The 26,432-nt window shown below is 39.1% G+C and overlaps 1 protein-coding gene across 2 annotated transcripts in view; it reads left to right on the top strand.

Moving 5' to 3' along the window:
- The window catches only part of LOC149554650 (uncharacterized), a 105,376-nt gene that overhangs the window by 28,706 nt on the left and 50,238 nt on the right, over positions 1–26,432 (top strand). The gene's annotated exons all lie outside the window — the stretch shown is intronic.

Here is a 26,432-nt window from a genome sequence, read left to right on the forward strand (position 1 = left end):
CTTCTCCAAAGTGAAGAAAACCGGAAAGCAAGTACACAAAACATAAAAATTTCAAAAAAAAAAAAGTACCTTTGGCAAATGACTTAAATGTGTCAACAAGCAAAGCACTTCAATATGCAATTTCGAATTTGGAGTTTGGGGAAAAACCAAAAATATGAAAATGAACCATTTCTTCATTTTTAATGGAAAAATACACTTTCCATGGCATCAATTTCAACAAGTGGCAATCATCAAGAAAAAATGTGCATAAAATCAGTAAGATAAACACAAATTAAATAGCAAGAAAGAATATGTCCACTTACATGATGATTAAGTGCCAAGAATGATGGAGGGAAAAGCTCCAATATTGAAAATTTCTTCAAAAATCTTAGATCCTTTCAAACTTTGTAAGGAGAATCTGTACAAGGCAGCAAAAGAGGCATTTTTAATTGCCAATGGAAAAAACGTGTCCTAAAATAGCTCAAAATCCCAATGTTTTTAACAAACACATGCATATGGGACGTTTTTCTCAAAAAACGTAATTCTTCAAGGTATGGAATGAAATCGTTTTGGCTCTCAAACACCAAAACGTGAGATAAGATGCAATGAGAACCATAAAAAATGCCAAATCGATTCCTCCTTTGGCCAAAACGTGAGCCAAAAATGATGATTTTTGATGATTTCTTTAAAAATGTGCCCTTGGAAGGAGTTAAAAATCATGTTTTTTAGCAAGAAAATTATATTTTAATTGTTTGAAAACCCATGGATAGGCAAAAACGACCCCATTGGAGAAGATTTCAAGAGAAACCATGAAGGAAATCAATCACAATCTTCGAAAACGGGTTTTTGAGGGCTCTTTACACGTGTTTTCTCCAAAATGGGTTTTAGAAGGGTATGAACATGAGCTTTTAGTGCAAAACACACCTTTTGGTGACCAATGCATATTTTGAAAACTTCCCATAATGCAAAACGCATCTTTTCGGAGTGCAAGCATGTTTTAAAAACTCTCCAAGATGCAAAACATACCTTTTGGTGGTCATTGCATATTTTAAAACATGTCTTTAGCTTGAAAACTCACCTTTTGGAGGTGAATGGATGTTTTAAGTGAAAGATCACATTTTGGGTGCAATAGCATACTTAAGTTATAAAGCTCATCTTTCTTATGTCATTGCACATTTTAAGTGAGCTTTTATTCAACGACATAAAAAATGTCCACTTTTGATGACTTTATGCTTCTAAGTTGAATTTTACATGTAATGGAATGAAAAAGGTCCATTTTTGATGAATTTTACATGTAATGACATATAAAAGGTCCACTTTTGATAACTTAAAGTGATTTAATAAACACATGTCAATTTAATTTCATTAAAATATTACTTAAGTGAGACAAATCATATTTACATATCATTTTAACAATATAACATGTAAATATCATTTTAAAAGTAATATTTACTAGAGCATTTGATTTAAATGCCAAAAGTTAAATTGAACTATATAGTTAATATAGTCACTTAAGTGAAAAATCAAAAAGAAAACTCAACAAAAAAATATAACATAAAGTGCACTGTAGTTACTTTAAGTGAAAATTTAAATGGTAAAGTAACTTAGAAAACATAACATAAAGTGAATTTAAGTTATATTTTTCAAAAAGTGAATGTCAAATTAAAAATATAACATGATATATTTAATTTGTGCTATTGCATCAAAAGGATCCACTTTTTGGACAGTAAAATGACCATATCTTTTGACTGACAACTTCGATTAAGCTCTAGATTAGATCAAATTGAAAGGGAAACCAAAAACCATGACTTAAGCAAGACCAAAGGACTAAAAACAAACAAACACACACTCAAAAGCAAAGAAAATGACGATGAAAGCCTCAAAAATCAAGCATAGGCTCTCGACAGATAGAAAAATGAAAAAGGACTTGACGAAAGCCTTTAGTAAAAGAATTTGATATACGAATTGGAGTTGATTGATCAATCAACATTAGGCAATTGAATAACAAATTCATCTTCGAGAAATGCGAAACTAGTTTGAAAAAGTTTCGTACTGTTACCTATATTTTGTGGTGACAAAATGCAGAACAACAAGATTCATCTTCCAACATCTTAGCATCTTGAAACAAGCATATCCAATTCTGTAATCTTACTCTTTTTGTATGATTATCTCCTTCAAAAGTAGATTCTAAAGCTTTCCAAATCTTATGAGATGTGACTAGTGATTTTACTTGATTGTATTCATTTTCATGAAGAGCTGATAGTAAGGCTTCTCTGGCTCTCATATTGCACATGAAAAAATCTCTTTCTGCTTCACTGCATTCTTCAAGCTTCTTTTCTTTCACAATTTCTTTATCACTCTTTGTCAAAAGCCAATAAACTGGACCAATATATAGCAAATGAGTCTTCATTTTTTGCTTCCAGCTGTCATAGTTAACCCCATTAAACTTAGGACTATCTTTTTTGAAGTGACTCGCCATTGATCTCCCAAAGCTGTTAAGCTTTCTCTTCAATGACCTGAGGCTCTGAAACCAATTGTTAGAATATATAGTCCACCAATATAATTGAGAAGTGGGGGGTCGGGGGGGGTGTTGAATCAGTTATCTAACTATTATCACAATTATTAACTTTATTAATCCTTAACCATATAAGCAATATAATCAACAACCATAACAAGATTCTTATACACAATAACACTAGATATGTTAACTAGGGAAACCTTTGATCAAAGGGAAAACCTCAGTGGGGATGTACCCACAAAATGATGTACTAATATATATATTCCTTGTTAGAGGATGGACCCTATTAGGAGTCTATGAAATACATTCAGTACATATCAGTCCTTGTTAGGAGACTTTGAATCCCTGTTAGGAGATTCTAACCCTATTAGGAGTTGTGGAAAGCAGATGGACCCACTATCCAAACAACTTCAAGGGAAAGATCAATGAACCCATTGTCTAAATGGTCTCTGTACTATTCCTTGCATAATAATAGAAATGAACTGTACTTGTACTTCCTCTTCCTCTATCTTGTCAACCAGATTGCTTTGCTTCTTCTGATCTCAATACTAGATCACCAACTTCGCATTCAATAAATCCCTTGGATTGCTTACTCGCATTTACCAAACACTTTTCTTATGTTCACACACTTTGCACTTGATGCTTATTCTCAAACAAGGAAAACATCTTTCCTTTATACCAAGTCTTCAAAACAATTCCTTGAGTCGGTCTTAAGGCTTTCCCAATTAATTATAATAGGACCACAATAAGATAATTAATTATTTCGCAATCATACAACACTTTCGGTTCACAATCTTAGGAACTTCTCACATGTTCAACTCTAGACCTTGCACACTCGCTGAGGTCATCATACGATTGTCCTTTGTCTCTATATAACTTCGCATATCCTGATTCTATCTTTGTTAGGAGATATAATCCAATCATCAGAAACTGCTTATCAAGTACTCTGTCTTTGTAAATCTAAGACATCTTCTGTACGTCTTCGACTTACTTTATGCACGCTCAACCTTGTCATCAGGACACAGTGTAGAACATGTCCTTAATCGCGCTTTATGTGAACATCAATCCTCTATCCGTACAACCACAATCTCTGTCTGCTACTCTGCCAGTCTTCACAGAAACAATACTATGTTGTCTTCAATGAAAAACACAATTACAGCAACATGTCAATCATGCTACATGCTCTCCGATGCTTAGGTTACTCCCCGAAAGTAATAACATATGCATTCATGCTAACAAAATATCTGTTTTGGGACTTGGTATAAAGGAAAGATTGTTTCATTGGTTGTAAGCATTAGTGAGATCATTTTGTTGGTTATGCGAACTTGGATGCGAAATTGCATTTAATTAGAGTAGAGATCGATGTTGAAGATATACTGTGAGCTTCAAAGGAATTGTATTGGCAAAGGTGTTGCTGTTTAGTGAGTTCAAAGATCATGGATATGCTTATCCAAAAGATTTTCATGTGAAGACTGCTTTTGAGGCTGTTTGGACAGTGGGTTCAGTTGTCCTTGCTTCAACTCCTAACAGGTTGGCACAACTCCTAATAGAGTTGGAATCTCCTAGCAAGGATTCAAAGTCTCTTAACAGGGACTCATTTACTGATTGTGTTTCATTGGCTCCTAACAAAGTCTATCCTTTCACATGGAACTTTTATAGTAGTACATCATTTTGTGGGTACCATCCCCATCAGGGTTTTCCCTTTGATCAAAGGTTTCCCTAGTTAACATATTTAGTGTTATTGTGCATGGTTATCTTTCTATGGTTGTTGCATCTATTGTTTACATGTTTTAGAATTAATAAAGTTATAGAGAATTACATAACTGATTTAGCCCCCTCTCTCATTTATCTTGGTGGACTTTACTTTCTAACAATTTGACACTCAACAATGTCATTTCTAACTTTTGACATGTGCTCCAAGATTCTTGGAGAGGTCTATTTATAGTAAGTCACCTGGTCAGGTCAAATTGTCATTATTCATCATTGATATCACATCCACAGTCAACTTTTGATTCTGATGCAGTTTGACTATTTCCATAGCTTGGGTGTAATATTGGGCTATACTAAATGAATTTAACGAAAACATTTGAACGAATACCTTAGTGTTATAGCTTATTGAAACTTGGATGAAATTTTTAAAATGTGGGACTTTGAAAAGTGAATTTAAGTTATGCTATTGCTATCAGGATTCAACCATGTAGTTTTTGATTCAAACTCATTGATTCATTTTAATGAGTCAATGAGTTTGATTCAAAAACTACACAATTAAATCCTAATAGAAATATCATAATTTGACTTGCTGTGGGAAATATCTCCTACTTATCAAGTGACTTTAAGTGCCAAGAATGTTTTAAAAATGAATTAAATCACCTTTTGTAGATATAAGGCTTATTATTAAATTAATAAAGTGATTTTATTTGAGTTTTCGAAGAAGTTCTTGAAAAAGCTTATAAAAAGGTGGTTGAAAACTCATTTGGTTATGTAATTTATTCTATGTTCTCTGATTGAGTGAAAGATTCCTCCTTAGCTGATTCCTCCTTAGCTGATAGTAGCAGAAACCACTCAAGTTTTTCATGTGGATTCAAAGATTGAAGTTGGGAAGTTTGTGAAGTTTATATTAAAGATCAATTTCAAGTATTGTGGTTGTGATTGAAGGTTTTTAGCTTGCATAGGTGGACACCATAATCTAGACTTTGCTGGGCGATTAAGATTTAGTTGAAGTAATGTTGTTTGAGTGAATAACTTGCATTGGAGAGCACATTCTTTGCAGCTAGATGCACCTATGTTTCAACTTCAATAAAATTTGGGAGTTGTTTTTCTTTATTTGCTAGTTGTAGAAGAATAATCTGAAAGTATCATTCACTGCTTTTGATTAATATCCTCAAGAGAAGGTTGAAATATGTTTTGGAAGGTGCGGGGGCTTGTCATACTAAGTGATTTCCATTTCCAGCTGGGTATACAAACTTAGTGCTGATTGACTGTGATAATAAGGGCTTCATTAGAAGATGTGAGGGTTCAAACTCTTTTCTTGAGCACTTTTTAACTGTGTCTAGGCGTGATCCCTTCTTGGTCTATTATTAGAAGGCTTGGGACATCTTACCTTGTGTTGGCGTGAAAGGAAGAGAAGCAAGGAGTCCTGGGCGTGGTCTTGATATTAATAGTTTTCAACATGCTCCAGATTAGAAAACTAAATAGATATTCCTCATTGATTTTCCCTGATGCAGACCTGTAGCTTTCGACAATGTAATACAGACCTTTGATATGCTAGAGATTAAAATCTACCCACTATCTTTCGCTGCCAATCCAGCATTTAGAATGCTGCTATTTATATTTTCTGTTGAGCATTTCTTCGTCTCTGCAATTGCTGGGCATTTGATTGGCATAATATTTGTATTAGACCTGTGCAAGTGTTGTTTATTAGGATCACTGCAGATGTACTAACAATTGCCGTTGTATTGATTGTGTTCCAAATGCAAATGAAGGCTTATAAATAAGAAAGGATGAGACATGTCTCTACGGTTAATCATCACTAGATAACATATTAATATATTAGTAATATAAATAACCATAAATATAATATAATATGTATAACAATATATAATATATATATAAATATACTATACTATAATATATATATATACATTATAATATATACATATATTATATACAATAATATATATTATTAACATGCATAAGTATATATAGGAAATGATGATCACCAATAACAATAATTCATATCAGACTGAATCAATCCCACTGAAGCAACAACTTTAACACTCCCTCTTAGCTAGGGAGGATTTGTAGAACACATTATGCTTTCAAGTATATGAAGAGATATCATCTCAGTATGATATTGAATTCACTATGAGACTAAAGTTCACACCTTTCATAACACACAATTTAAACAATTTCTATAACTTTAATATAGCTTAAACACCACCTTAAGTGTGGTCTAAAATAGTAACTATGTCATGGTGTCCAGCAAGATCCGGCCCAAAGAACCATGAAAAGTTGGTTATCATGGTGTCCGGCAAAATTTGGCCCAAAGAACCATGATAACAATTGCTCCTAGACATCCAATACATTTAGGTGCTACAAGTTAATGTAGTGTATCTAGTAGATAGGTCAAACTATTGATAAGGTCGTCATCTTACAATGGTTACCTTCTAGTTGATACATTCATTATCATGACCTCTAGCACCATGGGACAATAACTTAATGAAGTTTCTCATGATAAGAGGTCTACCATTTATAAGATTGTCACCTTACAATGGTTACATTTTGTTTATATATGTCAATGAAAGATTGTCACCTTTCATCACATATCATATGTGAAATAATAACCTCCATGAACCCAGTCAGAGGATGGAACAAAGGCTTTCACCATAATTTTCTCTCACGAAGAAGAATGCATTACAAGGAGTTTCACTTAGAACTTCTCTTCATAGAGAAAATATCATTCAAAAAGGATTGCACCTCAAAAAATTCTCCCTTTGAACAATGATCCTAGGAAGTCAGGTCCAATAGTTATTACCTTAGAGGCTCTCTTCCCCAAGGACTCTTGTCAGACTCACTCTGAATCTAATATCTAATTTTCTTGTGATAATTCCTCACTTCCTCATGATATACATAGGAGTAGGCCCATCAAAACCATGCACTCATACACATGTATTTCTAGACTCCCTCTGAGAATCAATCTTCTAAGCTCTTGCGTTGCTTTAGAAGAAGTGTCATACTCCCTCTTAATGTAGAAGAATTTCATAATCTCAATCATCAAAGATTTTTTCTTCAAGAGCCTCATTTTATCCATCTTGATCATCAGGGTCTTTAGAGCTGCTATCATTAGATTGAGTCTGCTATCATATTATCGTGCTTTGTACTTGTTTTGTTATCATATTATCATGCTACTCATTGTAATTGTCTTTATAATTTGAAATTTCTAATTTCTAATTTTAAAATTGATATGCAGTGTTCCATTCTTCGTTGTTTTTCATTGGGTAAAACAAGTTTTACAGGGATTCTGAAACTCAAATTTTTACAGCAAAAAGAGCGAGATGAAACAAACTAAATAAACAAAAAACTGCCACAAAAGGCCGGAGACAAAAGAAGGCCCGAGGCCAAAGTACAAAGGCCAGAGACAGAAAAGAAAAGCCAGGTGAACAGGCTAGTGGCCATTCGTGTCCATGGCCTGCAGGGTTTCTGCAGCATCATTGTCCTTCTGACTGGCCGCACCCTCCTGAATCCTGGTAGGAGTGTTCATCTAGTTCCCCTGATTCACCTGGTCACTGGCCTCTTTCTGAAATTCATCCCAGTTGAATCCTTGCTCTGTGTTTTGCTCCACATCCCTTTCAAGGCCAGTTGTAGTCAAATAGTCTCGCAGATTGACAATATTCTCATTCAAGGTGTGAAGGGTGTCCACTATCTGTTTGGTGATTATCTGGTGGGCAGAATCCAGCCTTTGGACCTTCTGCTCAAGCTGGGTGAGTCTGTCATCCTGATGGTCTCTGGAGACCTGGCCTTTGTCTTTCTCTTGGCTACCCACCTGGTCCTTGCTTCCTCTGGCTTCTTGGTCCTTGTCAGAATCTTGGTTGTTGGGCTGGTTGCTCTTGTCCTTCAGAGCCTCAATTTCTTGAAAAAGCCATTTGATGGAACAAAAGTTGTCAATCAGGCTGTTCTTTGCATTGTTCAGGAAGTTGAAGCCATTTTTTCGCACATTGTCAGAGATAACCAAAAGAGCCGGGTCAATGAGCTCGTCATAGTGGGTACTTTTGTCAAGGTCCTCCAGCACCTGGATTTTAGCAGGTTCTCTAACAATACCCAAACTGACCTTGTCCCCATAGAAGTTCCTCCAGGCCCTCCTCTTGTTCTTTCTGATTACCTCCCTCCCTTTTTCAACGATGATTTCAATTATCTCCTCCGGGGGCGAAATGGAAACCTCCTAAGGTGAATTAGGTAGGGTGGGGCTGGGGGGCACATCAATAGGGTCGCTTGGATGATCTTGGGGCAGGGCCTGGTTCACTTTTCTTTTCTTGGGGTTAACCTTGGGGTCCATAGGGGTCACCACCTCCTTGTCATTTTCTCTCCCCTTATCTTCTTCCATCTCACTTTCCTTCCGCATCTCCTCCTCCTCCTCCTCAGACTCTACATCATCATCACTGGCCTCTTTCACCTCCTTCGGATGAGGAGAGGGGGCGATAGGGGGAAGACATCTGGGGCTCTTCTTGCTAGGGATGCGGGGATCACGGGTAACAGGGGTAGCTTTGCTCAACTCATAAATCAGAAGTAGGAGACCCTCATGGAGGGCAGGATTTTTGACAGGGCATTTCTTGAACCCCTCTATATTCTTGGCCATGGAGGTGAAATGTAAAAAGGAAAAGAAATTTTCACTTTGTGTTTAAAATGATTTAACAGAACAAAATGATGAGTCCTGATTCTATCAAACCTGGGGTCAAGAGTGACATATTCAATGATAATCCTGAGAACATACCTCCGGAACTTTTTGATGGAATCAATGTTGTAGTAGGTGTCAATCTTGACCAATTTGCTTTTCTCCTTATCATCCTTGACAAAGTCGTTGACAGCGTTGGTGGACATCTTCTTGTCCCTGTAGAAGTTCAAACCATCCTGAGAAAAGCCAGTCACCTTCGCATTAAGACCCTCAATGATTTGGTGGGAAACACCATCAATTTTGACCCTGCCATTTTACCAGGAATCAACCATAGCTTTAGTAACCTCTGCATCAAATCCATGAAGCTTTCTCCAGACCTTCCTCTTCTCTTTCCATCTCTCCGCTTCGCCCCATGGCTCTCTTCTGATCCTTTCACCCACCATTGCAGTTTTCAGCTTAACTAACCCTAAACCACTATTAGTATTGCCGAGTTCACAGTAGCAAAAGGCGTTGAGAGCGAAAATAATTTTGCGCGTGTTTATGGGTTTATTTCTGGCTTCCTTTAGCTTGTGTCTTCCATACACGTGATTATGGAGCGGAGGGGGTTCTGCATAACTCCAAACAATTTCCTTTTTGAAGTACGATTTTGCAAATCCTATCATCATTAAAAGGACGTTATGTTGGTGCCGTGGATTTGCTCCTTTCGGATTAGCTCAGTCACCACCGCCGGAAAGTCATTGTTGCTTCCCCACGTCATCACCGAGTTGCTAGCAATCGCTTCGTTGGCGAACCAGTCAATGACCGTGTTTGCTTCACGATAAACGTGGCTGACGTGTTAGTTTTTAAATTTCCTTAAGTCCGATTTTAGGTCCTCAATAATGCTTTCGATGGTCCAGGAGGGTCTTGTGACTCCTAAAAAGCAATTTATTATATTTAAGGAGTCACCTTCAAGCCACAGCTGCTCAATCCTTGAGGCCAGGGCCAACTTAACAGTGAACCTAGCAGCACTGGCTTCAGCTAGATGATTGGTTTGGTGGCCAATAGGGGAAGAGATAGCAGCAATGCCACCTCCTGAACTGTTTCTTATGATACCTCCGCATCCAGCTGGACCTGGATTCCCCTTGGCCTCCCCATCGAAATTGGCTTTATGCCAGTTCTCAGGGGGAAAAGACCAAATAGCCTCCTGTCTTCTTTTGATCCTGTCTTCTTTCCTGGCTTTACTGTTCCCTCCAACCTTTATGTCTCCTTCTTTGGTTATGGCATAGTTCTCTGTCATAAGGTTTTCGGTTTTCTCAGCTATAATAACCTCAGGGGCTTCTCTGTCTCTGAATATCCTATTGTTGCGCTCCTTCCAGATTCCCCAGCAAAAGTGTGGGAGGATCTAGGAGCTCAATAACTGAGAATTCAAACCTTGGTGGTGGCTTCTCCATTGACTAAAGAAATCCTGGATGTAAGTTGGAGGGCACCAGATGAAGTCCAGGTTAGTAGTCAGATGGCTCCACACCCTGGAGGAGAAGGGGCAGTGGATGAACAGATGATTAAGCGTTTCTAGATCTTGCTTACAGAGGCAGCATCTATTAGGTAAGATTTGGCCTTTCTTGGCAAAATTATCCTGGGTGAGGATTGTATCTTGAAGGAGGCGCCAGAAGAAAATGTTTATCTTAGGCGTAAGCCCAGGAATCCAGGCTTTGGCCCAGATAGGTTTCTCCTCTTTACTCACAAGGGATAGATAGCTGGTGGCCACAGAGTAAAGGCCCCTTGAAGAATCTCCCCAAACTAAAGAGTCGCCATTTTGGTTGATGAAGATGGCATTCAGAGAGGACATTAAGGGCTTGAGGTCCTGCGAAAGTTCCATTCTTCGTTGTTAGGTATGTAGTATTCGGCATTTGAAAGTTTTCTATTTAGTATTTAGTATTTTACTTCTTGCACTGTTATAATTTTAAATTAGAATCTTCTATTTGCCGATAATTTGAATTTTGAATAGTAATTGATATTCGATATTTAGTGTTCAAAATGGAAACTTCAATGTTAATGTTCAATGTTCAAGTATATTGTTGGTTATGTTGCAATTTCGCTATTGTTCAAGTATTTGGTATTGTAATTTATTAGTTGTTATACTACTATACATCATTTCATAACTAGCATTTCAACTACTATATGTATGGTATATTACAACAACCCCCATCCCCTGCTGCCATCTCTCCACCCTCCCCTAACCATACCGAAATTGAAGCCCTTTTCCACCCATCCCAATGTCCTGACGTCCCTCAATGGTTGTGTTATACTACTTATTTCTGGCATCATAAGCAGATGGATCTAATTATGTTATTTCCAATCAAGTTTTCTTGATTTTAAATTTGCATACAAAATTCAGATTTTCATATTATAGTAGTCCAAGGCTCCAAGCATCTTTTCTCATCATTTGATATCATAAGTTGAAAAAAATTCTTAAATGTTATTTCATTGGAGAGAGATTGGGAATTTCCAACACTTACAACTCCTTTTTGAGTTTGGTGCATAATAGCTTCCCATCTTTATTAGAGTCACTATTCATTTCAATGCCCATATTTAGATAAGTAGTCCCCTTTTTCTAATTGTAATGTTCCCGTTATAAAATAAATCATTTATCAAATTATTGTTATTGGGCCGATTAATTTAATATATTTCGGACCCATTTTTATTTTGTTTCCGTAGTTGTGTCGCCGTTGGCTATCTTTGTACACCCTCGGAAAGTTTCCTCGATGGGTATTTAAGCACGGCTTGTAGGTAGTCTTTAGGTATGCATTTTTGGATTATTTCTTTGTACTGTGAATTCCACTTGGGATTCTCTGTTGTTCGCCATTTTGGAAGTGAAAGATCTTCCCTATTCGGCCCATGTGGTTTTGGTGGGATTCAACTCTCACCCTATTCCGTTGCATGTAATACTTCGCTCGGATCTAGCAAATTGGAGCACCATCTTTCAGCAATTAATTATTAAAGGAGATTCATGTTCAAATCCTTATTCTTGTCTGGTCTGGTATCATAGACTTGGAATTAATAGTCTATGGTGTATAACTATCTTTCGTTCATACTTCACACGCAACTAGCAACATTCCTTATAACTCAGTTCTGCAAATCATACGACCTCCTAGTTCCCTATATGGCCTGCATAACACACTGTACTGCCCCCATTGTTCACCATATTGCATCCATTTCTACCGTATAGCTGCCCATTTCCCACCGTATGGCCTAGCCATCCTCATCGTATGGCCTCCCCTTTCCAACCATTCGGCTTGCACATTCTCACCGTACCTTTGAGCTGTTTCACCCCACCGTATGGCCACTGTGGCCTCCCATACGAACATCCTGAGCAACCATTCTTTATACCTATGCCGTACGACATCTGTACGACACTCTCCCGTAGGGAACACACAATTATTTTATTGTTGGTTTTAACTCAGAGGATGGGAACATTACAGTGGTATCACAGCGCTTTGATCTTGCTAGCCCGTGGACAGTGAATGAGAGTTTATAGCTGGAAGAGGACACATTCCGTTGATAGAATGGCTGTCGAACCGAAACTAACAGCTGCCGAACTTGTGGCACTATTGAGAGAACTTGCCAAGAATCAAGCACATATCACTGATACTCAGCGACTCATGGAAGAAACTCTCAAAAAGTTGGTAGACAATAAAATATCTGGAGAACAAAATGGTCACAGCGCGAACTCAGTGTCGGGTAAATCAGACCCTCATCCAAAACACTCTCAACCTTCCATGCCGTCTTTTCCTCTACGGATGGAGGCACTGCACGGAGGGAAACAACCAACCTTTGAAGAGATGCAAGAACAATTGAGAGAAGACTGGAACAATGCGAATTTTGAGGAAGATATATCCTATAAAGACTACGCGGATCTGAGAATGAGATATTCAGGAGGCGGAAACAGAGGATATTCTAACGATGATCTTAGGAGGAAGTTGAGTAAAGTAAATTTGTCCCCATTTGACGGATCTGGATCCATATCTGAGCAAGCGTGGGTAATGAAGGCCGATACTTACTTCCAGCTGAATCCTATGCCAGAAGAAGCAACAATCAAATTTGTGGCACTGCAGTTGGAGGGAGTTGTGCATGAATGGTGGCATCACAACACCATCACACTGGGGCATGATCAAATAAATACTTACGTGGAATTCACTGAGAGATTGATAGATCAATTTGATGGTAAAGATCCAGAACTCAATTTCAAAGATTTGACACAGTTGAGACAAACTGGATCAGTTGACTAGTATATTGTGGAATTTCAGAAACTCTCTATTTTGGTCACAGACATTTCTGAAAGAAGACGAATAATGCTTTTCATGGATAGACTAACAGATCCACTAAAAGATTAAGTAAAAGGGTTCAATCCTGCCACCTTGTTGGAGGCTATTAAGAAGGCACGGAGCATGGCATCATCATCGATGTCATCCTCTCAAAGTTACACCCCAAACTGCCGGCATTTCCGAGGGACAAAGATAGTAAACCTTCGCCCAGGAAGCCGTCATTGGACAAAGCTACCAGACAGGAACTCCGAAGAAAGAAATTATGTTTCAACTACAAGGGACCTTGGGAACTTGGCCACAGATGCCTCGGAAAAGGAAAAATACGCTACATTGAGATTGTGTCTGATGATGAGGATGAACAAGAAGAAACGATCGCTGAAGACAACCAACATCACGACGACACCAACATGGTTAGTTTGAACTGTACGGAAATAATTGCAGGTTTGGTACGGTGCGGAGGAACTATTGCCCTAGTTGGTAGCCTGAGGTGCACAGTTTTTTTTGTATGGGGTACCCTTAAAGGACAAAGGGTTACGGTGATGTTGGATAGTGGAGCCACTCTAAATTTCATAAACTCGTCTCTGGTGAAACGAAGAGGTCTACTTATGGAGACACACGTAGGATTTTAGGTCAAGGTTGCCGGAGGGACTCTTCTGCCCTGCACACACCTTGTTCTTCAGCTAAGTATCACAATGGCGAATCACACGGTGATTGAGGATTTCTTCATAGTGGACCTTGATCACATGGAGGTTATTCTAGGCATACAGTGGATGGAGACACTTGATGAATACACTCAAAGTTTCAAATGGATGGACTTCACTTTTTTTGTCGATGGAAAGAAGGTTTTTCTCTGTGGAATGGAAAGTGAAGGTCCGAAGGAAGTTTTTGCACATCGGATGGAGGCAACAGACACCTCCCCAGGATGATGATCTCTAGGACATTTTGAGTAAACACGATAAAGTTTTCATTGACATTCCTCCAGGTATACTGCCCCATCAAGGGTTTGAACGTACTATCGAGTTGGAAGCTGGAGCCAAGTCGGTCATAACCACACCCTACCATCATCCCAAGAAATTCAAAGATGAGATTGAAACGACCATTCAGAAATTGTTGGAGAAAGGATGGATCCGTTCCAGTTCTAGCCACTTCACATCATCAATAGTTTTGGTCAAGAAGAAAGATGGGACGATGTGCATGTGTGTGGACTACTGTGCACTGAAATAAAAAACAATAAAGAATAGATATCCCATTCCAAGGATAGATGAGTTGTTGGATGAATTACATAGCGTAGTCTATTTTTCAAAAATAGATCTCCAATACCATTAGATCCGCATGAGGGAGGAAGACGTAGAAAAGACAGCCTTCCATTATCACTACGAGCATTATGAATTTCTGGTCATGCCGTTTGAATTGACAAAGGCACCTACTACATTCCAATCATGCATGAATCACATCTTCAACAAACAATTGTGTAAGTACTTATTGGTATTTTTTGATGATCTTATTTATAGCAGGACATGGGAAGAGCACTTGAAGCATCTGGATGAAGTCCTAAGGATCATGGAGGAGCAGTCTTTGTTTGCCAAGCGATCCAAGTGTGAATTCGGCATGGCAAATATTGTACCCGGGGCATCTTGTTAGTAAATATGGAGTTCAAGTTCATCAGGAGAAGATTCAGGCTATCCTTGATTGACCTACCCAAAATCACTCACGGATTTACGAGGATTTTTCGGACTGTGTAGTTATTACCGGAGGTTTGTGAAAGGATTCTCTCAGCTTAGCATGATGGACTGCAAAATTTTAGTCTCCATTTTTGAGATAGGGTTGGAGATTGACAAAAGATTGTAAAAACATATTCTGATACACGCAAAGGAATGACACTCTCAACTCTTTACCGTATCCTTCTGACTACATACAAAGCTGGGGCAATCAAGCATGCATTAATGCATACTCTAACTGGATATTTTCGTGATCAAGTTTTGGACAGTATCATGTAGCTATGCCTATAACGGAAGCACCGAGTTTGAGGATTATTTGGATAGAGCACTACCACGCAGAGTGCTATACAGCATGCACCATGACAAAGCATATAGGATTAGTACAAAGACAATATCATGAAGAAAAGACATATACAAGTAGAGTACAAAAGCACAGAGTGAAGCTGATACAAGATATTGAGTCTGAATATATCGTTGAAGAAGAACTCAATTTTTAAATGTCTTAAAATATGCCAGGAGAAGGAATATTATATGCATTTGCTTTAGACTTATAAACAATATACGAGATTCTCCATAATTCTTTCTTATAGAGAACAACACCCCAATCATATGAATTGCAGTGACAACAACTAATTGGTGAGAAAAAGCAACATACACAATGAATTTCCTAAGTCAAAGAAATGGAGGACCTGTTCATTGCGATAAAATTTTTTCTTGTGTTGAGCATGCACAAGGTCGTATAAAACTAGAAGACACCATTTGTAGAAATTCGAAGCCATCACAAGACCAAATAGATTTTGAACCAGAGTCTCATGCGTGTGGAGGCCATCGGGATGAACTCAGAAGGTCTTTGAAAAACAAAGTGTTGCATCGTGAGCCTTACCCATATCATCTATTACCTCCTAATGATGTCAAAGCGCTTAGAGGATGCGAATCATACAAGGGATATTAGCTTCGTGGTTAATAAAAATCAAAGGAGCCGAGTATTGGATTTTAATGTTTTGCGTTCCTTTTCTGTTGTCATGTTCAACCATCATAGCATCAGTATGGAGAATAAGCAGTGCCTGTTGATGATAGGGTTCAGTATTGTTGGTAATGCTTCTGGGAGTCATTTTTTTGAAGACAGCATATAAAGTCATGTTCGGTGCTATCTTTTAAATCAAAATTGCTCCTCTGCAGCAGCGACATCCTTTGATGGCAAGGAGAGTAGTTGGAAAACGAGTTAGAAAGAAAAAGGGGCGTGAATGCATATGAACTACGATTAGAGGCATAGTCAAGAAAGATTCAATTCAAGCATCCGGAAACATATTAGGGGTCACCATGGACATTTGCAAGAAGAAACATATTTTTACTTATCAGGAAAATGGTTCTGAGTGATATATTCATATATGAATCGTTTTAACTCTGTATTTTTGTGGCAGGGGGAGCCGTCAGAAGACAAGAAAAATGTATGGAGGGAGTCTTCACGTGCAGGAGAATCTGGATGAAAGTTTAAACACAAAGTGCATATCTGAGGACGTAGAGGAAATAAAGCATTTGGGGTTTCAACGGGAATGAAAGATATCACATCAAATATTATAATGGGAGAAATTTAATTGCCGGTTGTGATTAGATAGCCATTTAGTCATATTTAATTATTGAGCAGTTTTTATTTATGAAAGGTTGCAATGCTTAATAAGGCAACCGACACCTTTTCATTATTTATAAATATGTATAAAGGCAAATCGAACAGATTCATCAACCATTCATATTGCTTTTAAAAACAAGAACTTTATATATTCGGAGGCATACATGTTATTAAATCTCTTCAAAGGGAGATTTTGAAGTTTGAACAAAGCAAGTGGAGATTGAGAATTTTTGAGCATAAACCTTGATATTGTTTGAGATCAAGTTGTGTTGAATAGAGCATCAGCAATCTGAGTGTCTTTAATACATACTTTCCAACAATAAAATCAGTAAGAGTTTTATTTGTTCTAGAGTTAAAATTTATATAATTTGTCCTTTGTGATCATCTTATTATTTATTTGTTTATAATTCATTATTACGATAAATGGATCAAATTGTTTGCTCCTATTTAAATTTGATAAATACAAATATTACAAATATTATTGTTTTCTTTATTTGAATCTATTTTGTCCATTAAAGGGTTAAAACATTATAGACTGATTTAAATAAGTGAAAAAGCGAAACAATTTGAGGCATTGTAATAACTAAATCATTTACAAATATTATATAACCAATATCATAAAGTTGTATGTGAGAAATATATATTTGACTCTATTACCCAATTAAAATTTGGCACTGATCATTAATTTGCTCATGATTTTCAATCCATATGCTGGCAACACTTTAACTTCTTTCCTTTAAGAGTTTGATCCTATTTGTCATGGTAATTCATTTTGAAATTTTTTTTCCAGCAATTCTCAAATCTACTAAAGTAATCCAATTTTGAAGAGTAATATTAAACAGTTGCAATCCAGAAGCTTTCCTTAAAACCTTGCCACTTGAGGAAGTTGTTTTTGCATTTTATCTATTCACTATAAAACATCTTGGATCTAAGTTTTGCTGTCCAGGATCAAGTGTACAGGCCTTGGTTTAGTGGAGCCAAAAGCGTGGAGGATTTAAATCAGTTTGATTGATCCTGTCAAGTTGGCCAAAATTGATTAAATATCCTAGCATCGAGTAGGCAAGGCTCATAGGTTTCTAATCAATGATTTTGATAACCAACACAGCGCACCCTTAACGGATCTGACGAGGAAGGGGTCTTTCCAGTGGAACGAAAAGGCACAAGTCACTTTTGAAAAATTGAAAGAAGCAATGAGCACTTGTCCTGTATTTGCATTACCTGATTTCACTCAACCATTCATTCTGGAGTGCGACGCATCCGAAGAAGGCATTGGCGCAGTATTGATGCAGGATAGACACCCCATAGCTTATGAGAGCAGGAAGCTTACACAAACATAACGCTTATATTCCATCTATGACAAAGAAATGTTGGCCATCATACATGCACTAACCAAATTTCGGCAATATCTGGTGGGTGCCAAGTTTTTCGTCCGTACGGATCACAACGGTTTGAGATATTTTCTAGAACAACGGGACTTGAACGAGAGGCAGCAAAAATGGGAAAGCAAGGTTCAAGTTTTTGATTTTGACATTCAATATGTGAAAGGAAAGAACAATGTGATTGCTGATGCCTTGTCCAAGAAACCTGCCATCTGCTCACTAAACTAGATTTCAGCTGACTAGAAGGCACATTTGTTGGTAGAATATTCCAAAAACACATTTTCTTGTGAGCTAATGGATGGCCACACCAAGGATGATCGGTACAAAGTGGTGGATGACATCATTTACTATAAGAGTCCAATATTTTTACTGTCAAAATTTAAATTGAAGTAGAAAATCCTAAAGGAGGTACACAACTCACCCTTGGTAGGACACATGGGCTTCCTCAAAACTTATAGTAGTCTCCGAGAGAGGTTTTCATGGAAGGGACTTAAAGGAGACGTATTGCAGTATGTAAGAGAGTGTGGTTTGCTAGCATAACAAGTCCGAACATACTCTACCTATCGGGTTACTGCAACCTCTGCCAATTCCAAAACATAAGTGGGAAAGTATCTCAATGGATTTCATAACAGGGCTTCCCAAGGTGAACAAAAAGGATTGTATTTTTGTGGTGATTGATAGATTGACAAAGTACGCACATTTCTTCGCCATCCTTAGATTTTTAGGCTGCACAAGTTGCCGATCTGTTTTTTAGAGAAGTGTTTCGTCTGCATGGGTTACTCGAAATGTTGTCAGTGATCGGGATGGGTGATTCATCAGTATCTTCTAGACGAACTATTTCAATTGGCAGGGACAAAATTGTCACCAAGTACTAGTTACCACCCTCAAATAGACGGACAAATGGAGATTGTGAACAAGTGGCTTGAAGGTTACCTTCAAAACTATGTCTCGGCACAACAACGGGCGTGGGTCAAGTGGATACACCTGGGAGAATATTGTTACAATACCACATATCACCTGCCTATCGGGATGGCACCATTCAAAGCTTTGTACGGGTACGGACCCCTCTTCTTCATCGACATAGTGTTGGGAGACAGCTGCACACCAAGGGCGAAGGATTGGCTTTAGGAGGGATAGGACATCGTACGTTACTTGAAAGAAAACTTGCAACGGGCACAGAATTGACAAAAGATGTACGCCGATAGACACCAAATGGAGAGGAGTTTCGAAGTAGGGGACTTGGTTTATCTTAGGCTTTAGCCATATCGACAGTCCTCATTGAAGGAAAAAGGAAAAGAAAAATTGAAGTCACAATTTTATGGCCCCTATCCCGTAGTCTGTCACATTGGTGAAGTCGCTTACGATCTGGAACTTCTAGAGGGAAGCCATATTCATAACATCTTTCATGTTTCATGCTTGAAAAAGGTCGTAGGGCAGAACGAGATGATAGCCACAGACCTTCCACCACTCAATGAAGAAGAAAAGCTCATATTGGAACAGCTGAGATCATTGAAGTATGTGAGAAGACTCTGCGGAACCGCACGATAAGAAGACACAGAGTATGGCATCGTCATTGACATCATCCTTGCAAAGTTACTCACATTCCAAACAATCGATGTTTCCAAAAGACAAAGATAATAAACCTCCGCTCAAGAAGCCATCGTTGGATGAAGCCACCAGATAGGAGCTCCGAAGGAAGAAACTATGTTTCAATTGCAAGGGACCTTGGGAACCTGGCTACAAATGCCTTCGAAAAGGAAAGATCCATTACATTGAGGTTGTGTTCGATGATGAGGACGAACAGGAAGAAATACCTGCTGAGGACAATCGACATCACGACAACACCAACATGATTAGTTTGAACTGTACGGAAAGAATTGCAGCATTGGTATGGCACAGAGGAACTATCACCCTAGTCGGTAGCCCGAGGTGCATAGTATTTCATGTACACGGAACCCTTCAAGGACAAAGGGTTATGATGATGCTTGATAGTGGGGCCACTCTAAACTTTATAAACTCATCTTTGGTGAAGCGAAGAGGTATACCTACAGACACACAGGATTTCAGGTCAACGTTGTCGAAGGGACTCTTCTGCCTTGCACACACCTTGTTCCTCAACTAAGTATCACAATAGCAAATCACATAGTGATCGAGGATTTCTTCATAGTGGACCTTGATGACATGGAGGTTATTTTGGGCACACAATGGATGGAGACACTTGATGAAGACACTTAGAGCTTCAAATAGATGGATTTCACTTTTGTTGTCGATGGAAAGAAGGTTGTTCTTTGCGGAATGGAAAATGAGGGTTTGAAGGAAGTTTCTGTGCATCGGATGGAGGCAATTTTTCGGCATGATGATGTTGCTTGGGCTGCACATTGTTTTGTTTCAGCAGAACCTATAAAAGGGCAACGGACACCTCTCTAGGATGATGATCTCTAGAATATTTTAAGTAAACGTGATAAAGTTTTTATAGACATTCCCCTTGACATACAGCCTCATCGAGGGTTTGAACACACTATTGAGTTGGAAGCAAGAGCCAAGCTGGTCATAACCACACCTTATCACCATCCCAAGAAATTCAAAGATGAGATCAAAAAGATGATTCAAAAATTGCTAGACAAAGGATGGATCCATCCTAGTTCTAGCCCCTTCGCGTCGTCAGTGGTTTTGGTCAAAAAGAATGGGACAGTGCACATGTGTGTGGACCACTAGGCATTGAACAAAAAAACAATAAAGAATAGATACCCCATTCCAAGGATAGATGAGTTGCTGGATGAATTACATTGCGTAGTCTATTTTTTGAAAAATAGATCTTCGTTCTGGTTACCATAAGATCCGCATGAGGGAGGAAGATGTGGAAAAGACAACCTTTCATTGTCACTACGAACATTATGAGTTCCTGGTCATGCCGTTCGGATTAACAAATGCACCTGTTACATTCCAATCATGCATGAATTGCATCTTCAACAAACAGTTGTGTAAGTACTTGCTAGTATTTTTTAATGATCTTATTTATAGCAGGACATGGGAGGAGCACCTGAAGCATCTAGATGAAGTCCTAAGGATCATGAAGGAGCAGTCTTTGTTCGCCAAGCAATCCAAGTGTGAATTTGGTATGATAAAAATATTGTACCTGGGGCATGTTGTTAGTAAATATGGAGTTCAAGCTCATCAAGAGAAGATTCAGGCTATCCTTGATTGGTCTCCCCCAAAATCACTCACGGATTTGCGAGGGTTTTTCGGACTATGCAGTTATTACCAGAGGTTCGTTAGAGGATTCTCTCAACTCAGAGCACCCTTAACGAATCTAACAAGAAAGGGGTCTTTCCAGTGGAATGAAAAGGCACAACTCACTTGATAAGCCAAAAGAAGCATGGGCACTTGTCATGTACTTCCATTACTTGATTTCACTCGACCATTCATTTTGGAGTGCGACACGTCTAGAGAAAGCATTGGTGTAGTACTGATGCAAGATATACACCCCATAGCTTATGAGAGCATGAAGCTTACACAAACAAGACGCTTATATTCAATCTACAACAAAGAGACGTTGGCCATCGTACATGCACTAACCAAGTTTTGGCAGTATCTGGTGGGTGCCAAGTTGTTTGTACGGATCACAATAGTTTGAGATATTTTCTGGAGCAACAGGATTTGAACGAGAGGCAACAACAATGGGTAAGCAAGATGGAGGCTTTTGATTTTGACATTGAATATGTGAAAGGAAAGAACAATGTGGTTGCAGATGCCTTGTCTAGGAAACTTGCCATCTGCTCACTAAACCAAATTTCAGCTGACTGGAAGGCACATTTGTTAGTAGAATATTCCAAAAACACATTTTCCTGTGAGCTAATGGATGGCAACATCCAAGAAGATCGGTACAAAGTGGTGGATGACATCATTTACTATAAGAGTTGGATATTTTTAGCGCCAAAATCCAAATTGAAGTAGAAAATCTTGAAGGAGGTACACGAGTCACCCTTGGCAGGACACCTGGGCTTCCTCAAAATTTGCAAAAGTCTCCATGAGAGGTTTTCATGGAAAGGACTTAAAGGAGACGTATTGTAGTATGTAAGAGAGTGTGCGGTCTGCCAGTAGAACAAATCCAAACATACTTTACCCGCCGAGTTACTGCAACCTCTGCCAATTCCATAACATAAGTGGGAAAGTATCTCGATGGACTTCATAATGGGACTTCCCAAGGTGAACGGAAAGGATTGTATTTTCATTATGGTTGACAGATTGACAAAGTACACGCATTTCTTCGCTATCCTCTTAGATTTTCAAGCCGCACAAGTTGCCAATCTGTTTTTTAGAGACGTCTTTCGTCTGCACGGGTTACCCCGAAACATTATCAGTGATCGGGATGGGTGATTCATTAGTAACTTATGGACAAAACTGTTTCGATTGGTAGGGACAAAATTGTCACCAAGTACTAATTACCACCCTTAGACAGACAAACAAACGGAGATTGTGAACAAGTGGCTTGAAGGTTACCTTTGAAACTATGTTTCGGCACAACAATGGGCGTGGGTCAATTGGATACACCTAGGAGAATATTGTTACAATACAACGTATCACATGTCCATCGGGATGGCACCATTCAAAGCTCTATATGGGTATGAACACCTCTCCTTCATCAACATAGTGTTGGGAGACAGTCGCGCACCAAGGGTGACAGACTGGCTTCAAGAGGGTTAGGAGTCAGGACATCCTATGATACCTGAAAGAAAGCTTACAACTGGCACAGAATCAACAAAAGATGTACGCCGATAAACACCGAATGGAGAGGAGTTTCGAAGTAGGGGACTTGGTTTATCTCAGGCTCTGGCCATATCGACAATCCTCATTGAAGGAAAAGGGAAAAGAAAAATTGAAGCCACGATTTTATGGCCCCTATCATGTAGTTCATCGCATTGGTGAAGTCGCTTATGAGTTGGAACTTCCGGAGGGAAGCCATATTCATAACGTCTTTCATGATTCATGCCTAAAGAAGGCCGTGGAGGAAAACGCCATGGTAGCCATAGACCTTCCGCCGCTCAATAAAGAAGGAACGCTCATATTGGAACCAATCGAGATCATCGAAGTATGTGAGAAGACCCTGCGGAACCGCACAGTGAAGGAATATTTGGTGCGTTGGAAACACTTGCCATTGGACGACGCGACGTGGGAGGGCGAGCACATTTTCCAGCACCCGACATTGCATTTGCTTGAGGACAAGCAAAATTTGGGACGGGAGGACTGTAATGTTCCTGTTATAAAATAAATCATTAATCAAACTATTGTTAATGGGCCGATTGATTTAATATATCTTGGACTCATTTTTGTTTTTGTTTCCATTGTTTGTGTCATCGTCAACTATCTTTTTACACCCTCGGAAAGGTTTTCCCCGACGGGTATTTAAGCACGGCTTGTAGTAGTCATTAGCTATGCAAAATTTGGACTATTTTTTTGTACTACGAATTCCTGTTGGGATTCTTTGTTGTTCGCCATTTCGGAAGTGAAAGATCTTCCCTATTTGGTCTTTTCGGTTTCGGTGGGATTCAACCCTCACCCTATTCTGCCGCCTGTAATACTTTGCTCAGATCTGGCAAATCGGAGCACCATCTTTTGGCAAATATTAATTAAAGGATTCAAGTCTCTATTATTGTCTGGAGTTCATCTAAAATTGTTGTGATTATGTATGAGTGAGATTGCCTTCATAGTTGTGGTTTTATCACTTCCGACTCAAGTACTTACTGAACGATTTTCCTCTTCCAACATACCATACTGCAATGCTTGTACCGTACAGCCTGCTAATTCCACCGTATGACCTGAAGCATACTTTTTCGTACAATCACTCTGACACACCCACTGTACGGCTCTTTGTGTACTACCCCTTCATTGTACAGCCATCTTGTTGACACCGTACGACCTTTCCTGTGCCTTGTTTTGGCACCGTATGAACTTCTTGGATGGTAGTCCGTACTTCCCCCTCCTTCCTCCATCATATGAACCCCTTCATTGCATTGTAGGGCTAGTCTTTCCACGCCGTACAAGTTTCCTGAGCTCATCTCCGCCAATTATCTAGTCCTCCGTACTTAGAAACATTACAGGTGAGTGTGCGGCCCATGATTTCCATTTCCACAATTACAAGTGTCTGTTCAAAACCAACCATCAACAACATTGGATCCATAGGACCACCTGTGGGAGTTTCTTTTACGTAGTCCCCTGCCTCATGGTTGCCAATTGATCTGCCTCTCACTTGACTGTCAATGGTGTGACTCATGTTGGTTATTACCACTTTTAGTTGTGGTAGTGTCTTCAATAGGTTTGCCACACCAAGATAGTGGCGTACAACATCTTTTCTATGGTGTTGGTTTTTAATGTTGACCGTATGAGTTACTTGTGCTGAAATGTGTTTGCATCTGTTCTTCCTCCATTGCTAGTTTTGTTTCCATTTTAGGTTCCTTCAATCTTTCCTTCTCTATATGTGGATTAGGGTATGTGGCTTTCTTTGCCTTGAGCCTTGTGATTACCAGAACTTCCTTTTTGGGTTGTGTTACTTCTATCATGTTTACCACCTTTCACTTGGGGCAATCAACATCCTCGTGGTTGCCTGGACCACATCATTTGCATAGCATACCATCACCACCTTGCTCGCTCTAGCATTTCAGCATGAAGTGGCTCCCCTCGATGCACCTACAACATTGTATCAGGGGATGCCCCTTCGCATCAAATTGAATGCGGCTTCTCGGTGTGTTATTTTTTCTATTATTGTTGCTTCCTCATTGGTTGTTATGGTAATCACCCGACGAGGCATTGGGATTTATGAGTCTTGGAGGTGTGGTAAGTAAGGTTGTCTATTCCCTATGTGTGAAGAGCACTTGAGAGCTCCTTGCCTTGAGGTTGTATGGGCTTTCCTAAATGGAGTGTCCTAGTACTTGACATATGTCATAGAAAGTTTACTTGGGACAATTGGCTCTAGTGTGTCCCTCGCTTTTACAATTTGTGCACCGCACTTCCTTGCTTTCCCTCATCTCTTTTTCTTCTCTCATCTCTTTCATCATCCTCATCATGTCCTTCTAAAGTGCTTGTATTGTGCAAAACTCTCCCTCCTTGTTGCCACTTGTACTATTGTCATCATTGACCTTCTTTCTTTCCTTTCGATGTCCTATTCTCGCTCTCAATATCCATCTCCTATTTGCACACCAATGTGTACAAGGATGGAGGTACTACCTACCTCCATCCTTTTCTGAATGAAGGTTATCCCCTCATTGAACCATCTCTTCTTCTACATGTTTGCTAGCTAGTTGTCTAACTTCCCATTAAGTTCCTTTAGCCTATGATGGTAGGTTCGTACTATCTCATTTTTTTTCTTGGTGGGCATTATAAATTTAACCTATCACTTCCTCATCGTTACGAAGTAACTTGAATTCAGCCTGAAATGCTTGCTTCAGATTTCCAAGTTTTTTTGGGTCCTCTTGGCAGATATGTGTACCAATCAATTGTTACTCCTTGTAGGCTAGCTAGAAAAGCCTTAAACTAGAAATTTGATCATCTTGATTGTTCACCTTCCATATGGTTACACGTCTTATAATGGTGGGCTAGGTCCTTGCATCTGTTCCCGTTGAATTTAGGAAGCTTCTTCTTTTTAGGAATGGTCACCATTTTTCTCCTGCGATTGACACTATGGGCGTCTTTAGACACATGTAAGTTATTCCTCTATGTCTCGTGCTTCTCTTGCACCTTCGAGCATGTGTAAGTCCTCTTCCCTTCCTCCTTTGTTGTACATGTCTTGGTAGTGCTGATATTCCCTCCTCTTAGGAGAAGTTGGTTATGCTTTCCATTCTCAATTCTTCAGATATGGAAAAATTCCCAATGCCCCTTACAATACTTTCAAATAGGTCTACTACCTCTCCTTCAAGATCCCTTTCATTGCCACTGACTTCCTCCGAGTGCTTAGATGGTTGTTCTTGTATGTAGTTGCTCTCCCAATTGCCTGTCCGACCCTCTTGTATCTAGGAGCTATCGGGAAGTGGTAATTCTCTTGCAATATCTTCGCGTTCCTGAAGCATGGGTGATGCCCTGCCTTGAGTGTTAGTACGAACATCCCTCCAGTTAGGAGGACTGAGAGATCTTCCCACTAGCTATTGCAATTGTTGTCGTCTCTCAATCTGTTCTTGAATTTTGAGAGACCTTACAACAGTTTCTCCCTCCTCTGTTTGTCTCTTTTCTCATGTGTCACTTTTATCCTTATGTGGTAGAAGGGGTATTAATTATTACAGTTGTTGGAGGTGCAATGCCTACTTGGGTTGCGTGGTTCTTCCACCCTCTGGTTCCTCTCCTCATACCATTGTCGTATTTGTTGCCTGCGGTGTTCCCTCTCTCTTTCTTCTCTTTGTTCTCAGACTTCCAAGAATGTGTGAACCAACAATCTTGGAAGGCTACCCAGAAGATTGTACACAACAACGTTCACTATGCCTACAACATGTACATTGTCAGTCAGAACTGCTGTCTCCTGAGCATCATGTTGCACA

Source organism: Cupressus sempervirens, chromosome 5, assembly GCF_028749045.1.
Source record: "Cupressus sempervirens isolate cs-2001-9-10 chromosome 5, ASM2874904v1, whole genome shotgun sequence".
NCBI lineage: Eukaryota > Viridiplantae > Streptophyta > Pinopsida > Cupressales > Cupressaceae > Cupressus > Cupressus sempervirens.